Source organism: Saccopteryx bilineata, chromosome 3 (genome assembly GCF_036850765.1).
Source record: "Saccopteryx bilineata isolate mSacBil1 chromosome 3, mSacBil1_pri_phased_curated, whole genome shotgun sequence".
Classification (NCBI taxonomy): Eukaryota; Metazoa; Chordata; class Mammalia; order Chiroptera; family Emballonuridae; genus Saccopteryx; species Saccopteryx bilineata.
Genome location: NC_089492.1, coordinates 265394911 through 265416751, shown reverse-complemented (window position 1 = coordinate 265416751; position 21841 = coordinate 265394911). Strand labels below are relative to the sequence as shown.

General features: G+C 42.1%; 1 protein-coding gene across 1 annotated transcript in view; it reads left to right on the top strand.

Moving 5' to 3' along the window:
* Positions 1-21841, top strand: part of THRAP3 (thyroid hormone receptor associated protein 3) — a 67350-nt gene that overhangs the window by 8087 nt on the left and 37422 nt on the right. The window contains exon 2 of the mRNA XM_066269643.1: positions 14244-14351. The gene's annotated coding sequence lies outside the window, so the exon portion shown is untranslated. The remainder of the gene's footprint in view (positions 1-14243; positions 14352-21841) is intronic.

The window sequence follows — 21841 nt, the reverse complement described above, 5'->3', positions numbered from 1 at the left end:
CTTCTCATCTTTCTCCCTTCCTGTCTCAGTCTCTCTCAAAAAAAAAAAAAAAAAAGGGAAAAGAAAGAGAAAATGAATCATGGGTATCTTTTTTTTTTTTTTTTCAAAATTTTTTTTTAAATTTTTTTATTTATTTGTTTATTCATTTTTAGAGAGGGCGAGAGAGAGACAGAGAGAGAAGGGGGGGAGGAGTTGGAAGCATCAACTCCCATATGTGCCTTGACCAGGCAAGCCCAGGGTTTCGAACCGGCGACCTCAGCATTTCCAGGTCGATGCTTTATCCACTGCGCCACCACAGGTCAGGCGGTATCTTTTTTAAAAGATTGACTTTCTTCATCTTTCAGGGGAAGTTTTTCTTTTTTTGTTTTTTTTAAGTAAGCTTAAATGCCATTCTATAGAAGTAATTTTTTAGTTTCTTTTTGTCTGGAAGTATGGGCTGATGAACATAGTGAGGAATTTGAATATTGATGAAGTCAGTTTCACATAAAATTTGTAATGTTATCTTCCATTGTGTTTAGTTCACAGTTCCAAGTTTAGTGGAAGAAATGGAGCGCTTTAGTTTGTGAAGAGTAAGATAATTTTCTTGTTTGGCTAATACAGTGCTATTTGAAGTAGTTATCAACATTAAAAGAGATTTCACCTGACCTGTGGTGGCGCAATGGATAAAGCATCAACCTAGAACACTGAGGTTGCTGGTTCAAAACCCTGGGCTTGCCTGGTCAAGGCACATATGGGAGTTGATACTTCCTGCTCCTCCCCCTTTCTCTCTCCCTCCCTCCCAAATAAATAAATAAATAAACATTTTATGTAAAAGTTTAGATTTAGGCTGCTTTTGTAAAATAGGATCTGGCAGCGCGGACCTGTCTTTGGGCTTTGCAACCACCATCTTTTGTTGGGACGTGTTCATGCCGGTTTGTTGCAGACCTGAGCACAGATAGCTTGATATGTATCCCTGACATGGGGCAAAATGTTAGTTGATACTTATCATTTTAAGCCTTTATATTACTTGTCTGTAGGTATTTGAGTTTGTTGTCCCTGTTTTAGGTATATGATACAGGTCTCTAATGTACCTGCTTACATTTATTCTACTGTCTTAATCAGGGGTCCCCAAACTATGGCCCGTGGGGCGCATGTGGCCCCCTGAGGCCATTTATCCGGCCCCCCGCCACACTTCCGGAAGGGGCACCTCTTTCATTGGTGGTCAGTGAGAGGAGCACATTGACCATCTCATTAGCCAAAAGCAGGCCCATAGTTCCCATTGAAATACTGGTCAGTTTATTGACTTAAATTTACTTGTTCTTTATTTTAAATATTGTATTTGTTCCCATTTTGTTTTTTTTACTTTAAAATAAGATATGTGCAGTGTGCATAGGGATTTGTTCATATATATATTTTTTTATAGTCCGGCCGTCCAACAATCTGAGGTACAGTGAACTGGCCCCCTGTGTAAAAAGTTTGGGGACCCTTGGTCTTAATAGTATATCACCATTGAAATATTTTCTGTCTTGATACCGTATTTCCCTAATATTTTGTAAAATATATATATTTTTTAAGTTAACTTTAGAAGAGAGAGATGGAGTAGGAAGTAGGGCAGGCGACTCAAAACATTGAATTATTTTCTTTCCTAACTGAAGAAATCCAAGGGCCTTTAGAAAGCATGATGTTATTGATCTGACCCCTGCCCCTGCCTTTTAGCTGGCATTTGTGCTGTGTCCTCATTTTTGTTCTGCCTGATTTGCTCTTGAGCATCTGGAATGCCATAACTGCATAGCTGGCTTGTTTCAGAAGATGGAAAGCCCAGCAAAGAGAAGTTGCTGCATGTCTAATTAGAAGACTTTTGAGCCCTGGCCTAGTAGCTCAGTTGGTTAGAGTGTCATCCCAAAAGGCTGTGGGTTTGATCTCTGGGCAGGATACATACAAGAATCAAGTAATGAATCCAGAAATAAGTGGACCAACAAATAGATGTTTCTGTCTCTCAAAATAATAAAAAAATAATAAAGCTTTTCACATTTAATATTTGTTAATTTGCTTGTAGTTAGTCCAGTTGGAGTTTATTTTTGTCTGTGATGTGAGATGGGGTCTAGTTTTACTTCATTTGATTGGTTTTATTATTTTTTTAATGATTTGAGAGAGAGACATTGATTTGTTTTTCCATTTTTTTCTTTTTTAAAGAGAGACAGGAAGGAAAGAAGATGAGAAGCATCAACTTGTAGTTGAGTCACTTCTTAGTTGTTCATTGATTGCTTTCTCATACGTGTCTTGACTGGGGGCTCCAGCCAAACCAGTGACCCCTTGCTCAAGGCATTGACCATGGGATTATATCTGTGATCCTGTGTTCAAGCTAGCGACACTGCACTCAAGTTGGTGAGCCTGCATTCAAGCCGGCAACCTTGGGGTTTTGTACCTGTGACCCGCGTCACAGGTCAGTGCTCTGTCCACTGTGTCACCACTGGTCAGTTGTTCTTCCATTTCTTGTTGTTGTTTTTTTTTTTTCTGAAGCTGGAAACAGGGAGAGACAGTCAGACAGACTCCCGCATGCGCCCGACCGGGATCCACCCGGCACGCCCACCAGGGGGCGACGCTCTGCCCACCAGGGGGCATGCTCTGCCCATCCTGGGCGTCGCCATGTTGCGACCAGAGCCACTCTAGCGCCTGAGGCAGAGGCCACAGAGCCATCCCCAGCGCCCGGGCCATCTTTGCTCCAATGGAGCCTTGGCTGCGGGAGGGGACGAGAGAGACAGAGAGGAAAACGCGGCGGAGGTGTGGAGAAGCAAATGGGCGCTTCTCCTGTGTGCCCTGGCCGGGAATCGAACCCGGGTCCTCCGCACGCTAGGCAGACGCTCTACCGCTGAGCCAACCGGCCAGGGCTCTTCCATTTCTTTATGCATTCATTGATTGACTCTTATATGCACCATGACTGGGGATAGAACCTGCAAACTTGGTGTATGGGGGACTTTGCTCCAACCAATTGAGCTATCCGGCAAGGGCCATAAGATTGATTTTAGTGTTCATTAATAGTCTGAATCTAAAGTCCTGACTTGTTTTGGGGCTTTGTACTGTGGCTTTTCTACCTATGTACCTTTGTATAGTGGTTTTTATACCTTTTTGCCAGGCTTGTCTTTATGAGAAATTGGAAAAATATTAATGTAAAACCGTATTTACTGGAAATAGCAGGATGGCTAAATTGAGAATAGAATGAGTCAAACAGCTGAATTAAATCTTAGATGGAAAACTCCATTTTAAAGAATCACTTTGACTTGACCAGGTGTTGGCGCAGTGGATAGAGCATCGGACTGGGATGCAGAGGACCCAGGTTCGAAACTCTGAGGTTACCGACTTGAGCGTGGGCTCATCAGGCCTGTGTGCTGGTTTGCTGGCTTGAGCCCAAAGATCTCTGGCTTGAGCAAGGGGTCACTCGCTCTGCTGTAGCCCCTCCCCCCCATAAGGCATATATGAGAAAGCAATCAATGAACAACTAAGGGGACTAAGGAGCTGCAAGGAAGAATTGTTGCTTCTCATCTCATCTTCCTTCCTGTCTGCCCCTATCTATCCCTCTCTCTGTCTTTGTCTCTCTCTCTCTCTCTCTCTCTCTCTCTCTCTCACACACACACACACACACACAAATCACTTTGACAAATGACAGTAGTTCTCTTTAGTAAATGAGATTTGTGATTATATTAGGGTTTTTTTTTTGTTTGTTTTTTTACAGAGACAGAGAGAGAGTCAGAGAGAGGGACAGATAGGGACAGACAGGAACGGAGAGAGATGAGAAGCATCAATCATCAGTTTTTCGTTGCGACACTTTAGTTGTTCATTGTTTGCTTTCTCATATGTGCCTTGACTGTGGGCCTTCAGCAGACCGAGTAATCCCTTGCTCGGGTCAGCGACCTTGGGTCCAAGCTGGTGAGCTTTGCTCAAACCAGATGAGCCTGCGCTCAAGCTGGTGACCTCAGGATCTCAAACCTGGGTCCTCTGCATCCCAGTTCAGCGCTCTATCCACTGCACCACTCCCTGGTCGGGCTATATTAGGTTTTTAATTTTTTTTTAATTTTTATTTTTTTAGTTTATTTATTCATTTTTAGAGAGAAGAGAGAGGGAGAGAGAGAGAGGAGAGAGAGACAAGGGGGAGGAGCTGGAAGCATCAACTCCCATATGTGCCTTGACCAGGCAAGCCCAGGGTTTCGAACCGGCGACCTCAGCATTTCCAGATCGACGCTTTATCCACTACGCCACCACAGGTCAGGCCTAGGTTTTATAGCAATCTATTTTCTTGGTTAAACTTAGGAATATAGGGCCGATTCTGGTGATCTGTTAAAGTGCTTATAAATGCTCTGGAAATAAGATGCATTTTGTGAGGAACCCTCTGATTAGGAGTGGCTGGGTGGTTTTGGGATTTGGTATTTTGTAGTAAGAAGAGGCTTATGTTTCCCTATTTGTAACTTGCTGTTGTGTTAACATTTGTGCTGCAAATTTTCATTAGCAAAGCAACTGAAAATTTATTTTCTAGAATTAGCAGAACCAGAGAACATGGACATTTGGATAAATTTTCAAAATTGCTGATAAGATTATTTCTAATAATAAATTTGGTTGAAAATAAGTTTAATTTGACAGTACTCTGAGAAGTAGTTTTGACTTTCATGTCAAATTTAGTCTGCAGTTGCTTGGCCCGTGGTGGCACAATGGCTAAAGTGTCAACCTAGAATGCTGAGGTCACTAGTTCGAAGCCCTGGGCTTACCCTGTCTAGGCACACATGACAAGCAATCATTGAGCAACTAAAGTGAAGCGACTGTGAGTTGATTCTTCTTGCTTCACTACCCCCTCCTCTCTGTAAAATCAATAAATAAAATCTTAAAAAAATCTAGTATGTAGCTACTACAGATTTGTAATTTAAAAAGAGGGAGAGGGAGGAGGGAGAATAAATTTCTAAAGGTGAATGTAGGACTTGAGTGCATTCTCCAGCATGAAATGGTCATATTTGTGACAGATTTTCTGATTTCAGATTTGGTCTGTTTCCTGTTGCTTGTTTACAGATGAAAGCAAATGTGATTCATCTAGAAGTAGGTTATCCTGGTCTGATGACCTGGGTTAAATGGGCTGTTATTCAAATTACTATTTTGGATGAAAATTTTTTTAGTAAAACAAACCTGTTATAGAAGATAGACTTTGAATGTTCCATTCACTTTTTTTCTTTTTTTTAAGAGAGAGAGAGTCAGAGAGAGAGATAGACAGGAACAGAGAGATGAGAAGCATCAATCATTAGTTTTTCGTTGCACATTGTGACACCTTAGTTGTTTATTGCTTTTTTTTTCACATGTGACTTGACCGCAGGCCTTCAGCAGACCGAGTAACCCCTTGCTCGAGCCAGCAACCTTGGGTCCAAGCTGGTGAGCTTTGCTCAAACCAGATGAGCCCGCACTCAAGCTGGCTACCTTGGGGTCTCGAACCTGGGTCTTTGGCATCCCAGTCTGATGCTCTATCCACTGTACCACTGCCTGCTCAGTGTACCATTCACTTTTTTTGTTTTTGTTTTTTTTTTTGTATTTTTCTGAAGTTGGAAACGGGGAGGCAGACAGACAGACTCCCGCATGCGCCCGGCTGGGATCCACCCGGCACGCCCACCAGGGGGCGATGCTCTGCCCATCTGGGGTGTCACTCTGCCGCAATCAGAGCCATTCTAGTGCCAGGAGAGGGGGAGGGATGGAGAAGCAAATGGGTGCTTCTCCTGTGTGCCCTGGCCGGGAATCGAACCCGGGTCCCCCGCACGCCAGGCCGACACTCTACCGCTGAGCCAACCGGCCAGGGCCCAAAAAAATTCTTAATTTTAATTTTAGTTAGAAAAGTGAATGGTAGGCCCTGGCCGGTAAAAATTCTTAATTTTAATTTTAGTTAGAAAAGTGAATGGTAGGCCCTGGCCGGTTGGCTCAGTGGTAGAGTGTCGGCCTGGCGTGCGGGGGACCCGGGTTCGATTCCCGGCCAGGGCACACAGGAGAAGCACCCATTTGCTTCTCCATCCCCCCCTCCTTCCTCTCTGTCTCTCTCTTCCCCTCCCGCAGCCAAGGCTCCATTGGAGCAAAGATGGCCTGGGTGCTGGGGATGGCTCCTTGGCCTCTGCCCCAGGCGCTAGAGTGGCTCTGGTCGAGGCAGAGCAACACCCCCTGGTGGGCAAAGCGTCGCCCCTGGTGGGTGTGCCAGGTGGACCCCGGTGGGGCACATGCGGGAGTCTGTCTCTCCCCGTTTCCAGCTTCAGAAAAATACACACACAAAAAAAGAATTTTTTGTTGCCTGACTTTCTTTCAAATAGGCCTTCAGTGAATTAGATTTATTCTTATTTAGCATTCCCTGTAGCTTCCAGTAGAGTACATTTTAACCAAATAGAAATGAGATTATTTAGGAATGTTTCTGTCACTGATTCCATAAGGCACATTAAAATAAATTTTCCTTAGACCGTAAGTAACTGGAAAGAAAAGGTGAGAAATTAGAGCTGACTAGTTGGAGTTTGTGGCTTATGGTTCTTCAACAAATAAAAGGTAGCATGATAAAAAAAAAAGTAGCATGGTGAAGTGAGAGATATAGGACTTTTGAGAGTCAAGGGCCTTTAGGCCTTGGTGTTCTCATCAGGTTGGGCAGAACCTTCCTTTTTTGGGATTGATTTTCTCCTGTAAAACTAGGATCGTGTGAGATAGGATCTGTAGGAGTGCTTCCAAGTCTTAATGCTCTGTGACGCTCATTTTAGTCATACTTGTCCAAACCTCTGATTGCATTGGATCAGATTGCATTGGATTGTGGTCTCTCTCTCTCTTTTTTTAAATTAAAAAAATTTTAAATTGATTTGAGAGAGATAGAGAAGCACTTTTCTACTTAGTTCCATTTAGTTGTGCACTCATTGGTTGCTTCTCATATGTGCCTGACCAGGGATTGAACCCATGACCTTGGTACACCTGGACGATGCTCTATACACTGAGCCACCTGGCCAGGGCTAGATCATGGTGCCTTAATCATGAGTCTCCAGATCTTTGATTAAAGCCAGTTATACTGCCTCAAGGCTCTACACCCTATACATGGTCTAATGGTAATGAACTTTCTCTTTATTTGCTTAGCACAAGTCACAATTATATTTTATAAAATTAATCATTTCAGTGAGATTTAGAAGTAGACTCATAAAAGTTGTAAGTGTAGGTTAGAAGTTGTATTAATCAAGTTCTCAGTAGAATAATAAAATACTGAGCATAAACTCCTCTGGTGCATTATAAGCACCTGAAAGTGCACAGATTTTTCTGACTCATCTTTGTGCTCTCTACAGTGCCCAGTGAAGGAAATTAACAGTTATTACTATTATTTGAGTGCTTGCTATATTACTAGGAACTGTACTGTAATTTAGATGTTTTTCTCATTTAATTGTTGCAACAGTTTATTAGGTAGTGTTACTCCTATTTTATAGATTGGAAAACAGATTTAAAAGAGTCAAAATGGCGCTGGCCAGGTAATTCAGTTGATTAGAGCAGCACCCCATACTCCAAGGTTGCAGGTTTTATCCTATGTCAAGGCACAGACAAGAATCAACCAATGAGCCCTGGCCAGTTGGCTCAGCGGTAGAGCGTCGGCCTAGCGTGCGGAGGACCCGGGTTCGATTCCCGGCCAGGGCACACAGGAGAAGCGCCCATTTGCTTCTCCACCCCTCCGCCACGCTTTCCTCTCTGTCTCTCTCGTCCCCTCCCGCAGCCAAGGCTCCATTGGAGCAAAGATGGCCCGGGCGCTGGGGATGGCTCTGTGGCCTCTGCCCCAGGCGCTAGAGTGGCTCTGGTTGCAACATGGCGACGCCCAGGATGGGCAGAGCATTGCCCCCTGGTGGGCAGAGCTCGCCCCTGGTGGGCGTGCCGGGTGGATCCCGGTCGGGCGCATGCGGGAGTCTGTCTGTCTCTCCCTGTTTCCAGCTTCAGAAAAATGGGAAAAAAAAAAAAAAAAAAAAAAGAATCAACCAATGAGTGCATGGATGGGTGGAGCAACAGATGGATGTTTCTCTCTCTCTCTCCCCGCCCCCCTCTTTCTCTCTCTATCCCCCCTCCTCACTCACTCCCTCTAATATCAATAAGTAAAAAAAAAAAAAATCTAAAAAAAGGAGTCAAAGTGATTTGTTTTTATGTGACTCGAAAGCCTATAATCTTTCTTGCTTCAACATTCTGCCTAGCAAAGATGTCATTCATAGGGTGCATTCAATGAATGTTAACATAGTGAAGAATTTGTAAAATGTTTAGAATTTTGTCATGTATGTTGTTTTGGATCTTTATGTTACTACTTTTAGAAGAAAGGAATAGCCAGTCCTGAGAGGCCAAGTAAATATCTTACTAAAAGGACATTCATTCTCAAGGAGAGGCAACGAGTGGTTGACAATTGTGTTATTTAATTTTTTTTGATGACAGAGGGACAGATAGGAACAGACAGGCAGGAAGATAGAGAGATGAGAAGCATCAATTCTTTGTTGTGGCACCTTAGTTATTCATTGATTGCTTTCTCATATGTGCCTTGATTGGGGGGCTACAGATGAGCCAGTGACCCCTTGCTCAAGCCAGAGACCTTGGGCTCAAGCTGAGACCTCTTTTTATTATAGACTCTTCTTACACAGTTTGAAATTTTTACTGTCTTATTCTCTGGTAACTCAGTTGAGGTGTTATTTTGCCCCAAGGCATCTCTGTGTTGCATGAGAGCATGACTTTAAATATCATTGGTGTAAGTAGAAAGTGTCATAGGCACAGATGGCATGTTGATCCCTCTCATGTAAATTGAGCACCCGGTCACAGAATAATGGTGTCATTTAGGAGGCAGACTCATTCAGCCTGGAATCAAGTATAGGGTTGGGTTTGTTACCAGAGTGTGCTGCTTCTTGAACAGGTTTTGAAGCTGTAATAAGCATTTTATGTTCTGAATCTGCCATAAAGCCAGATTCTGAGTTCTCAAGAGAAAGAAGGTAATTGTTTAAAGACCATATGACTACTCATACCAGCTGTTTGAAGTCTTTGTCTTTTGTCATTTTTAACATTGGCTTGATTATGGATGGAATAAACTGTCAACTTTGGTGTTTCCAGTTCATGCTAACGGACTGAGCTAACTGATCAGGGCAACATTGGCCTGATTAATAATACAATAATGTTTATTAAGTACTTATTATGTGCTAAGCACTGTTTTTCTTTTCTTTTTCTTTTTGTATTTTTCTGAAGCTGGAAACGGGGAGGCAGTCAGACAGACTCCCTCATGTGCCCTACTGGGATCCACCTGGCATGCCCACCAGGGGGCGATGCTCTGTTGCAACCAGAGCCATTCTAGCGCCTGAGGCAGAGAGAGGCCATGGAGCCCTCCCTCTTCATGGCCCAGGCCAACTTTGCTCAATGAAGCCTTGGCTGTGGGAGGGGAAGAGAGAGAGAGAGAGAGAGAAAGGAGAGGGGGAAGGGTGGAGAAGCATATGGGCACTTCTCCTTTGTGCCCTCGCTGGGAATCAAACCCGGGACTTCCAAACGCCGAGCCAACGCTCTACCAATGAGCCAACCGGCCAGGGCCTTCTTTTTCTTTTTCTAAAATATTTTCTTTATTCATTTTAGAGAGCAGAGAGAGAGAGAGAGAAAAGAGGGGGAGGAGCAGGAAGCATCATCTCCTGTAGGTGCCTTGACCAGGCAAGTCCAGGGTTTTAAACCAGCAACCTCAGCGTTACAGGTCAGCACTTTATCCACTGCGCCACCACAGGTCAGGGCCTAAGCACTGTTTCAAAAATATTACATACTTACTAATTTATGCAGTTTTCATAGCAGCTCTGTAGAAGAAACCAGTTTTACAGATGAGGAAAAACAGTGAGATTTCATTAACTAATTGGTGGCGCTGGGGATCAAAACTAGGCCCTGGGAGCCAAGAGGCAAAACTGAGGCTATTACTTAGGTACATAACAAGAGAAAAAACATTTTTTATTGGCAGAATTAAAAATAAAATAATTAAATACAGTTTTTGTAATACAGGTCTGTTAGAAGAATGGAGTTCTTTTGGGGGATAACGTTTTACTTGGCTTCAAAGTTAACTTTGCCTATCAAAATTGATGCCAAAGCCTGACCTGTGGTGGTGCGGTAGATAAGAGAGTCGACCTGGAATGCTGAGGTTGCCAGTTGGAAATCCCAGGGTTACGCAGTCAGTGCACAAAAGAGAAGGAGAAGCAACTACTACGAGTTGATGCTTCCCACTCCTTCCCTTTTCTCTCTCTATTGCTCTCGCTTACGCACTTTCTCTTTCTCTCTCCTCCTCCCCCTCTCCCCTCTCTGTAAAATCAATAAATAAAATCTTAAAAACAAATTGATGGCGCCTGACCTGTGGTGGCGCAGTGGATAAATTGTCGACCTGGAAATGCTGAGGTCGCTGGTTCGAAACCCTGGGCTTGCCTGGTCAAGGCACATACGGGAGTTGATGCTTCCTGCTCCTACCCCCTTCTCTCTCTCTCTCTCTCTCTCTCTCCCTCTCTCCTTTCTAATATGAATAAAATAAAAATAAAAGTAAAAAAACAAATTGATGGCAAATCCTCATCTATGAATACTGAAATCTGTAGTGATAGTTTATAAATGTCATCTTTGAAAATATTTTTTCACAGGGAGGTACTGCCAAAAACTAGTATTCATGAGCGTATGATTTTAATTGAGTATATTCATCACTTTGAAGGCATTTGTAGAATTCTGTTAGATTCTTTTCTTGACATTTGCCTTTTAGCATGCTACTGCGCTGCAGATTAGTCATTTCCAATTACAGATTAGATTGAAGTTTCTCAATTGCAGTTAAATGGATTTTAAAATAGGGAGATTTCCTTTGTACTTGCCTTGAGGTTGGAAATATTTTGGAATTGTAGTTTGAACTAAAACTATGTGTCAAATTTGGGAATGGAGATCTCATTGCTTGTTTGAACATTTGATAGCACAGAGTGAATAAAGTAACTTGACATTACTTGTGATTTAAACAATGTTGTTTAAACAATGTTCACATGAATTTGCTGCAGCATGTTTCTCAAAGAAGTGTTTTGCCTTGTAATTTTTTATTGAATTCATTTACAAACTGTCAAATTTGCAGCAAAAGCTAATTTCCAAGGCCATCCAGTATTCAGTAACAGTGTTTAAGGATGTTTAGAAAAATTTCAGATTTAGCCCTGAGCTAAAAAAAAAAAAAATCAGTAAAATGTTGCCACTGCTAAGCCATAGAATTGCTCTTTGGTAGGGCGGTTTAGGGTTTGCCTTCTGTTTCTGACAGGATTTCACAGAACTGATGATGGTTAAGTCTACATAAGTGATTTGAGAGTTATTGAAGGTCACATTTGACAATACTGACTCAATACTCTGTTGCTTAAAAATGTTTTTGCAGAGGACCTGCTAACAAAAATAGTACAGAGACTAACCATTGCTTTAAATATTTTACATTTTCACAAGCTTGGGAAATTTGTCCAACTAAGTCCTTCTCCACATGCTTTTACCACTATCATTTGTGACACATTTTAGCAGATTTAAGTTCAGGTTGTATTGAATTAGTGTTCCCTCAGCTTTGAAAAATTGTTGTCTGTAGTTGTTCCACACAGACTATTCATAGAGGCTAACTCTTCAGGCACCTCAGACTCAGCATTGACTTCAGTGAACAATTGAGTAGTGTCAGTATCTGTTGAATCAAGAGCCAGGGAACACCACTCAAAATCATTTTTCTTCTTAAACAAATGCCTAATTTTGGAACAGTTTCAGATTTACAGAAAATCGGAAAATAGCACATAGATACCCTTTATGCATCTCCCCTGTTAACAGCAGGTGGAGGCTGAAAAGTATACCCGACTGTCCAGATGTGACAGGGACAACTTGGGGTGGTGACAGAGATAACTTGGCTTCAGGCATCTGCTTCCTTTTACAGAATAACTAAGGGCCAGAGCCTCAGATTTGCTTCTCCACTCTTTGAGACAGTGGGAAATGGAAGACTTGTTGGGATGATAAAATTCTTGTCAGCATCCAAGAAGAGATTAATAGGAAGGAAACATAGAAGTAAAATGGAAGATTTGTATATGTTTGCTTTCTGGTTAGAATTTTAAGGATAGCTGTATTGGAATAGTTCCTTTTCTTAAATCAGTGAGTTGTAGAGAAGCAGTTCTTAGGTCTCTAGCAGTCATCAGGATTTCCCTCAAATCAACAGGAGCCCCTGTGCCTCTGCAGCTAAAACATAGAAAGAAGTTTTGCATAATGTAACTTAGGATGAATACCAAGCATTACTTGCAAGGATATATGCAAAAGTATTTTGAGTGAGTTTTTGAAAGTGCTATATTTTTACCTTTTATTACCTAAGTAAATACAGTGTGTCCATAAAGTCATGGTGCACTTTTGACCGGTCACAGGAAAGCAACAAAAGACAATAGAAATGTGAAATTTGCACCAAATAAAAGGAAAACCCTCCCAGTTTCTGTAGGATGAGGTGGCAGCATGTGCGCATGCGCAGATGATGACGTAACACTATACAGCGGAGCAGCCCACGGCCATGCCAGTCGAGATGTGGACAGTACAGAGGAAAGTTCAATGTGTTCTGTGGCTCGCTAAATTTGAATCCGTGACTAAAGTGCTACGTGAATATTGGCGCGTTTATAACGAAGCGCCACCACATAGGAATAACATTACTCGGTGGGATAAGCAGTTGAAGGAAACCCGCAGTTTGGTGGAGAAACCCCGTTCTGGTAGGCCATCAGTCAGTGATGAGTCTGTAGAGGCTATACGGGATAGCTACCTAAGGAGCCCTAAAAAATCTGTGCATGAGCCCACATCGAACTGCACTGAATAGGTATCTAAACTGGGCGAGTTTTCCTTTTATTTGGTGCAGATTTTACATTTCTATCTTTTGTTGCTTTCCTGTGACCGGTCAAAAGTGCACCATGACTTGACAGACACACTGTACAGTCCAACATTATCATTAATTTCGTAAAGGATCTACTTTCATCTGATTAAAACAGCCATATCCTGTTAGTTTTAAAGAGTAGGTTTTGTTGCCTCTTTGTAATGTTAACTATCTGGTTACCTTTGGTATAGGTCAAGAGTTTATAGCTTGGGTAATTAGTTTACTCAGCAGCCACATACCATTGTTAGGGAAATTGACATATTAGCAGATGGAATGAGATGAGTGTAAGGAGATACATGTCTAGGGTAACACAGAGAAGCAGTACCTAATCCAGCCTGGGCAAGCCAGGGACAGCTCTCTGGGGAAAAACCCTTATAGGGATGAGTTTGGTGAGACAGGAAGAGGCGTTCTGGGCTGAGGGTTCCATATGTACCAAGAGATCTTAGTTTAAGGAAATACATTCCTTTCTTTCCTGAATAAATAGGTAAGGGTTCAGCTCTGTGTAAGCCACAGTTTCCGAAAAAGCTAAGGTGGGTATCCTTGACTGAGTGAAGGTTGAGTGAGTGAAAAAAAAGAAAAGATTAATGTCAAGCCTGCATCTTCATATTATTTGAATCAAGCCTTCTTACTTTATAGTAATGTGAAGTGAACGTTAAAGCTTTAGTAGCCCTAGCTGGATAGTTTGGTTGGTTGGGGCATCATACTGATGTGCAGAGGTGGCCAGTTGGATCCCTGGTCAGGGCACATGCAGAAACAGATTGATGTTCCTGTCTCCCACTCTCTTTCTTCCTCTCTCTAAAATCAATAAATTTAAAATAAAAAGCTTTAATAAGCTAAGAGTGAGGACATGAACTACATACATAAGCTTGTTGATCTTAGAAGTTTGTTTTCTTGTTTTGGATAATACCCTACATAGTTTTGATGTATGTCCATGTTAGTATTGTTTAGGCCTGGGAATATTTAAACAACTGGATTAGAGGGGTTTTTTGGTTTGTTTATTTCAAATATCTAATTCTTCTGAAGCAATTTTCCAGGTTGATTTATGGAGTTTGTGAATTAGTTTTGCATAATGTAAACTGTAGCACCTGAAATGTTGCCAATGAAAGTATCAGGTTATAAGAGGAAGGTTTTAGCTTTCCGTACTGTATCCTTATTGTAGGTAGTTGGATGAATTAAATCATGTGTGAGAGACAAATGGATAAGACTCTCAGGCCAGTATACTTAGAGAGGAAAGCCTGTGTTCACTTGGAGTGAAATTGAGGGCTACAGTAGAGTTTTTGCTTATAGATTTCAAGCATCTTTATTTCAACATGCAGTCTGCAAGGATTGGGTAGCTATTTTATCACTGCTTTATTTTTTCTCATTCCAGAATTGTATCCTGACTTTACAAATTGAAGAAGCCAGCGGCACTACCAGTGTTTCTTTGACCAAGTGTCTGTCTGGGATCCAATTCAAGACGAATCATTGATCAAATAAGGTGAATACATGGTGGCAAAAGGAACTAGTAATAACTTCACTGACTTTTTTTTTTTTTTTACACAGAGACAGAAAGTCAGAGAGAGAGGGACAGGGACAGACAGACAGGAACGGAGAGATGATAAGCATCAATCATTAGTTTTTTGTTGCGCATTGCGACACCTTAGTTCATTGATTGCTTTCTCATATGTGCCTTGACCGCGGGCCTTAAGTAGACCGAGTGACTCCTTGCTCGAGCCAGCGACCTTGGGTCTAAGCTGGTGAACTTTTGCTCAAACCAGATGAGCCCATGCTCAAGCTGGCGACCTCGGGGTCTTGAACCTGGGTCCTCGGCATTCTAGTCTGACGCTCTATCCACTGCGCCACCGCCTCGTCAGGCTTCACTGACTTTTGAAACCAGTCATATGTTAAGAGTTGTTTATTCATAAGATTCCTTAATGGAAGCTCTGGGTTCTTATTAAGCAGCATTTGTCAGTTTAATGGACTGAAATAAGTAGCTTTGCTTTTCTCTCTGATTCCATTCTAAATTGTAGAATCAGCAGTTACTTTTTTTTAAAGCATTTTTTTATTTTTATTTTATTTTTTTAATTTTATTTATTCATTTTAGAAAGGAGAGAGAGAGGGAGGGGGGGTGGAGCTGGAAGCATCAACTCCCATATGTGCCTTGACCAGGCAAGCCCAGGGTTTCGAACCGGCGACCTCAGCATTTCCAGGTCGACGCTTTATCCACTGCGCCACCACAGGTCAGGCCGCATTTTTTTATTTTTAAAAATTTATTTATTGATTTTAGAGAAAGAATCATTAATCTGTTATTTCACCTATCCATGCATTCATTGGTTGACTCTTGTATATGTCCTGACTGAGGATTGAACCTACAACCTTGGTGTATTGGGACTCCAATCAACTGAGTTACCTGGCCAGGTCTATTTTCTTTAATTTATATTTTATTTTTAAATTGTACTTATTGCGGTGACATTGATTAATAAAATTATTTAGGTTTTGGGTGTAACCTGAATTCTGTAATCACTGTGTGTTCACTATCCCAACTCAAGTCTTCCTCCATCACCATTCATCTCCCCTTAACCCTCTCACACCTCTCCCTACCTCCCCAACCCTCCATCCCCCTCTCCCTCTTGTAATCACCATACTGTTGTCTCTATTTTCTTTTCTTTTTTTCCTTAATCCCTTCACCTTTCAGACCTATTTTTATGAGTAGTTTATATGTTCCTGAAGGAAATCATAGAGAGGGGAAGCTTTACTGACTTACATGTATTTGAAATAAGTTGTAGCTGAGTGTTTGGATCTACCTGGGGATAGTTTGTCTCCAGATTTAGCTAGCTTTGAATAGTGCCTTAATCAGTTCATTTTATTTTTTTATTTTTTACTAAGTGAGAGATGGGGAGGCAGAGAGACAGACTCCTGCATGTGCCCCAACTAGGATCCACCTGGCAAGCCCACTAACAAGTGATGTTCTGCCCATCTAGGGCTGAGCCTCAGTGCCCAGAGCCAACTTGCTTGAATCAATCAAGCCATCACTGTGAGAGAGGAAGAGAGAGTAGAGAGAAGAGGGCAGAATGGAGAAGCAGATGGTTGCTTCTCCTGTGTGCCCTGACCAGGAATTGAACCTGGACATCCACCCGCTGGGCAGACCCTCTACCACTGAGCCAACTGGCCAGGGCCAATTAATTCATTTTAAATAGAAGCAATAGATTGGGTTCTTTTTGATTTTCTTTGTAAACTCAGGTGACTGGTAAGAGCCAGTGATAGCAGATCTTAAAATCATTTTTGGTTTCTTAATGAAGTTATTTGTATATTAGACATCTCTCTTTTTTCCTCCAGCTTATTTGGTGAGGTACAGATGTAAATGGAAGGACATTAGGTAATTACCTCAACAGGATAGTCTTAGTGGATAGAGACAAGAAACTGCAAAAATAAATGATGAATTCACAAGTGACTGAGTAATTTTGAATAAGGTCCAAAACTTGAGCATTTGAAAAGACAGTCATTGTTATCTGTTAGGACTGCATGTTCAAGAGAAGTCTAGAGTGAATCACCTGTAAAGTTTATAGCAGCCATGTATAAAATTAAAAAGCTAATGAAATTAATTTTAATGATTTATTTTATGTAATTTAATATACTATTTAACACATTCTGATTTTTATACTAAGTTTTTGAAATTCTGTAGTGTTTATTTTATACTTACAGCTCATCTCCAGACCAGCCAAATTTCAAGTGCTCAGTACCCACATGTGTATTGTACAGTGCTGCTCTAAGAGCTCATTCATACTTCTGAAGGAATAGATAAGTTAATATAATTTAGTTATCGAATGATACCTTTCCACATTTCAAACATAATGCAAAGCAGCGATAAATTAACATACAATAAAATAAATACACAACTATATTTTCCTCTCTAAACATCTGTGTATAGACTTGTTTAAGATGATTTGATCCTAGGCCCTGGCCCAGTTGGCTCAGTGGTAGAGTGTCGGCCTGGCGTGCAGGAGTCCCATGTTCGATTCCCTGCCAGGGCACACAGGAGAGGTGCTTCTCCACCCCTGCCCCTCTCCTTCCTCTCTGCCTCTCTCTTCCCCTCCCGCAGCCAAGGCTTCATTGGAGCAAAGTTGGCCCGGGTGCTGGGGATGGCTCCATGGCCTCTGCCTCAGGTGCTAGAGTGGCTCTGGTTGCAACAGAGCAATGCCCCAGATGGGCAGAGCATCGCCCCCTGGTGGGCGTGCCGGGTGGATCCCAGTTGGGCGCATGTGGGAGTCTGTCTGCCTCCCCGTTTCCAACTTCAGAAAAATACAAAAAAAAAGAAAAAAAGATTTGATCCTATAAAAGACCAATGTCTATAAAACATGTCAGACAACTTATTTCTCCTTTTAGGGTTGTAAACAGTTTTATGTAGAATTCCATGTAAACATGGATGTCTTTGTATCAGTGGTGGTATGATTACTTGATGGAGACCAAAATCCTGGTCTTTGGAATCTGTAAAGAATGGCCATTAACCACCGACTCTGAATCCCTTTCTAAATTTCCTGAATAAGAAGCTAGATAGGTGGACTTTTTAAAAGCCCTGTGGGTGATTGCAATATGTACCACCGGTTCAGCACAAGGTATTGCTAATAATAGTTTTATTTTAAAAAATAGTTAAGTGTCATGATTGGCTGTTTAATTTAGTTTTTAAAAAGGTTCACTATAATGAGAGCTGGAAGGAAGCTATAGGCATTAGTGTCTTTATTAAGTTAAAAAAGCTGACAGTTTGCCTGGCCTGTGGTGGCACAGTGGATAGAGTGCCAGTCTGAAATGCTGAGGTTGCTTGTTTGAAACCCGGGGCTTGCCCGGTCAAGGCACAGAGACAAGCAACCAGTGAACAGCTAGAATGAAGCAACTACTTGTCCCGGCTTCCCTCTGTAAAATTGATAAATAAAATCTTTAAAAGAAAAGCTATGTTCCTCTTAATACGAGAAGAAAATGTTCCCCAATGATAACACGTACCCTTTTTTTTTTTTTGTATTCTTCTGAAGCTGGAAACGGGGAGGCAGTCAGACAGACTCCCACATGCGCCCGACGGGGATCCACCCGGCATGCCCACCAGGGGGCGATGCTCTGCCTATCCGGGGCGTTGCTCTGTTGCAACCAGAGCTACTCTAGCGCCTGAGGCAGAGGCCATGGAGCCATCCCCAGCACCCGGGCCATCTTTGCTCCAATGGAGCCTTGGCTGCAGGAGGGGAAGAGAGAGACAGAGAGGAAGGAGAGGGGGAGGGGTGGAGAAGCAGATGGGCGCTTCTCTTGTGTGCCCTGGCCAGGAATCGAACCCGGGACTTCTGCACGCCAGGCCGATGCTCTACCACTGAGCCAACCGGCCAGGGCAACACACACCTTTTTAAAACAAGAACTAAAATTTAATAAATTTTTTTTTTTTTAGATTTTATTTATTCATTATAGAGAGGAGAGAGAGAGAGAGAAGGGGGGAGGAGCAGGAAGCATCAACTCCCATATGCGCCTTGACCAGGCTAGCCCAGGGTTTCGAACTGGCAACCTCAGTGTTTCTAGGTTGACACTTTATCCACTGCGCCACCACAGGTCAGGCAAAAGTTCTTTTTTTTTTTTTTTTTTTTTTTGGAGGGGGGGGTGGAGAAGCAAATGGGCGCTTCTCCTTTGTGCCCTGGCCGGGAATTGAACCCGGGTCCCCCGCACGCCAGGCCAACGCTCTACTGCTGAGCCAACCGGCCAGGGCAAACTAAAATTGCTGTTACCCTCCCCTAGGGATATAGGAGAGGGGCCTCTGGGGCGAATTGAGATTATTTAATTAAGCTGCTGATTATACTGTACTGTGCTCTCCATTCTGTTTCCCTAATGATGAATTTTTTTTTCTTTTAAGTGAGAGGAAGGGAGATAGACTCCCACTTGCACCTCAAGAGGTCCACTGAGCAACCCCTGTCTGGGGCTGATATGTTTGAATCAACCAAGTTATCCTCACTGCCTGAGGCCAACGCTAGAACCAATTAAGTCACTAGTTATGAGAGAGAGAGAAGGGGGAGAGGAGAAAGAGAAGCAAATGGTCACTTCTCATGTGTGCCCTGACCAGACCAGGGATGGGATCAAACCTAGGGCATCTGCATGCTGGGCTGACGCTCCATCCACTGAGCCTTCTGGCCAGGGCCACTAATGATGAATGTTTAATTGCATAGATGATCCTGAATTTGGAGATCCATTGAGCAAATGCTCAGAAGATACAAGTTGCCTACAATGGGGATATAATGGTGAATGTCTTCCAAATGAATGGCCCCTCAGGGTGCTGTTGATTTTCCCCACAAACATCCAGCAGCAAAGGGATTTGTTCTCTAAAGGTCATGACCTTAGATATGGGTTTCTCTTGCTTGTGTACACTTCTTCAGTGTAGCACACACCAATTTAACTAGTAGAGGTATAAAACGTTATTGTTTTGTGTAGGAAGATATGATTACTTATTACTGCTAGCAAGAAAATGGAGTCAGTGGTAAATCTGTTTGTTTTCAGAGAAGTTGCAATTTTACTCTGGGTAATGGCTAAATATATTTTATGGAGCTCACCTTCTGTATGCCAAGAAGTTTATATACATTTACTGATTTAATTCGCATGCTGGTCTTGTGAGGTATAGGTTCCTTTTGGAAGACTGAGAGGGTATCTTATTCAGCTAATGAATGGAAGAGCCAGGATTTGAACCTAGTTCTATTTTGGTGGTTAAGACACAACTACTTGCAGAACCTTGTCGAGCAGCAACAAGGGTTCTGTCCATTTGGGACAGGGAATTTTAAGTTTAGTATTTGCTTCAGTATATTCCCTCACTCACACCCACACCCACTGTGCTCATGTCAAAGTAACACAGTATGGAAAACACTGAATGAAACCTGAATTCTAGTCCTAGTTTCATTGCTTACTATGTGTTGGGATTATGGGTTTCTTTTCCCTCAAGCAGAGATTTTCTAGTTATTTGCCTACCTTGCTCTTCATAATTCTGTGATATGGACACCATTACCCCCCCCCACACACACACTTTTAAATTTATTAATTCTAGAGAGAGAGACAGAGACATTGATCTGTTTCTGCATGTGCCCTGATGACTGGTAATTGAACCAGCAACCTATGCATTCAGTTTGATGCTCCAACCAACCAAGCTATCTGGTTGGTGCTTTTTTTTTTTTTTTTTAATCTTCCCATTGATTGAGAGAGGGGAACGGAGAGAAGCATCAATTCACTGTTCCACTTAGTTCAGGAGTCAGGAACCTTTTTGGCTGAGAGAGCCATGAATGCCACATATTTTAATTAATTTATTTTTACAGGAACAGAGAGAGTCAGAGAGAGGGATAGATAGGGACACACAGACAGGAACAGAGAGAGATGAGAAGCATCGATCATCATCAGTTTCTCGTTGCGACACCTTAGTTGTTCATTGACTGCCCTCTCATATGTGCCTTGACTGGGGGGCTACAGCAGACTGAGTAACCTCTTGCTCGAGCCAGCGACAGTGAACACAAGCTGGAGAGCTTTTTACTCAAGCCAGATGAGCCCGTACTCAAGCTGGAGACCTCGGGGTCTCGAACCTGGGTCCTTCCCCATCCCAGTCCGATGCTCTATCCACTGTGCCACTGCCTGGTCAGGCTGAAGGCCACATATTTTATTTTTATTTTTTTTTGAATGCCACATATTTTAAAATGTAATTTCGTGAGAGCCATACAACGACCTGTGTATGTTACACATTATCCAATAAAAATTTGTTGTTGTCCTTGAGGACAGCTGTGATTGGCTCCAGCCACCCGCAACCATGAACAAGAGCGGTAGGAAATGAATAGATTGTAATACATGAGAATGTTTTTATATATATATTATATATATATATATATATAATATATATATATATATATATAATGTTTTATATTTTTAACATTTTTTTAAAGAATTGTCTGCGAGCTAGATGCAGCCATCAAAAGAGCCACATCTGGCTCATGAGCCATAGGTTCCCGACCCCTGACTTAGTTGTTCCATATAGTTGTGTACTCGTTGATTGCTTCTTGTACATGCCCTGACCAGGGATGGAATTTTTAACGTTGGTGCTCTAGGAGGACATATAATCAGCTGAGCCACCCAGCCAGGGCCACCCCTTTCCTTTTAAAAAAAAACTTTGAGCATAATGTCAGATTTATAGAAAATTGCAAGGGTGGTATAGAATTCCTATATTAGTTTGTTGGGGCTGTGGTAACAAAGTACCACAAACTGGGTGGTTTACGCAACAGCAATTTATTTTCCCAGATCTGGAGGCTAGAAATGAAAAAATCAAGGCATTGGCAAGATTGGTTCCTTCTGAGTCCTGTGGGTTCCAGGTCTCTCTTTTTGGCTTATAGTCATCTTTTCTCTGTCTCTTTACATCAGTGGTAGTCAACCTGGTCCCTACCACCCATGAGTGGGTGTTCCAGCTTTCATGGTGGGCGGTAGCGGAGCAACCAAAGTATAAAAAGATAGATTTAACTATAGTAAGTTGTTTTATAAAGATTTATTCTGCCAAACTTAGCGAAAACCCGACATAAAGTACTTGGTAAGTAATTATTATTATATGCTTTAACTTGCTGTAACTCTGCTTTATAAATTTTATAAAGTAAAGTTACTTCCCTATTTTATAAATTACCATTACTGTGGGCAGTTAGAAAATTTTACTACTAACAGAGATATGAAAGTGGGCGGTAGGTATAAAAAGGTTTACTACCCCCTGCTTACATCATCTTCCCTCCATATATCTCTTATGTCCAGACCTCCCCTCCTTTTTTTTTTTTTAAACAGGGTCAGAGAGAGGGATAGATCGGGGCAGACAGACAGGAACAGAGAGAGATGAGAAGCATCAATCATCAGTTTTTCGTTGCGACACCTTAGTCGTTCATTGATTAATTTCTCATACGTGCCTCGACCATGGGCCTTCAGCAGACTGAGGAACCCCTTGCTCAAGCCAGCGACCTT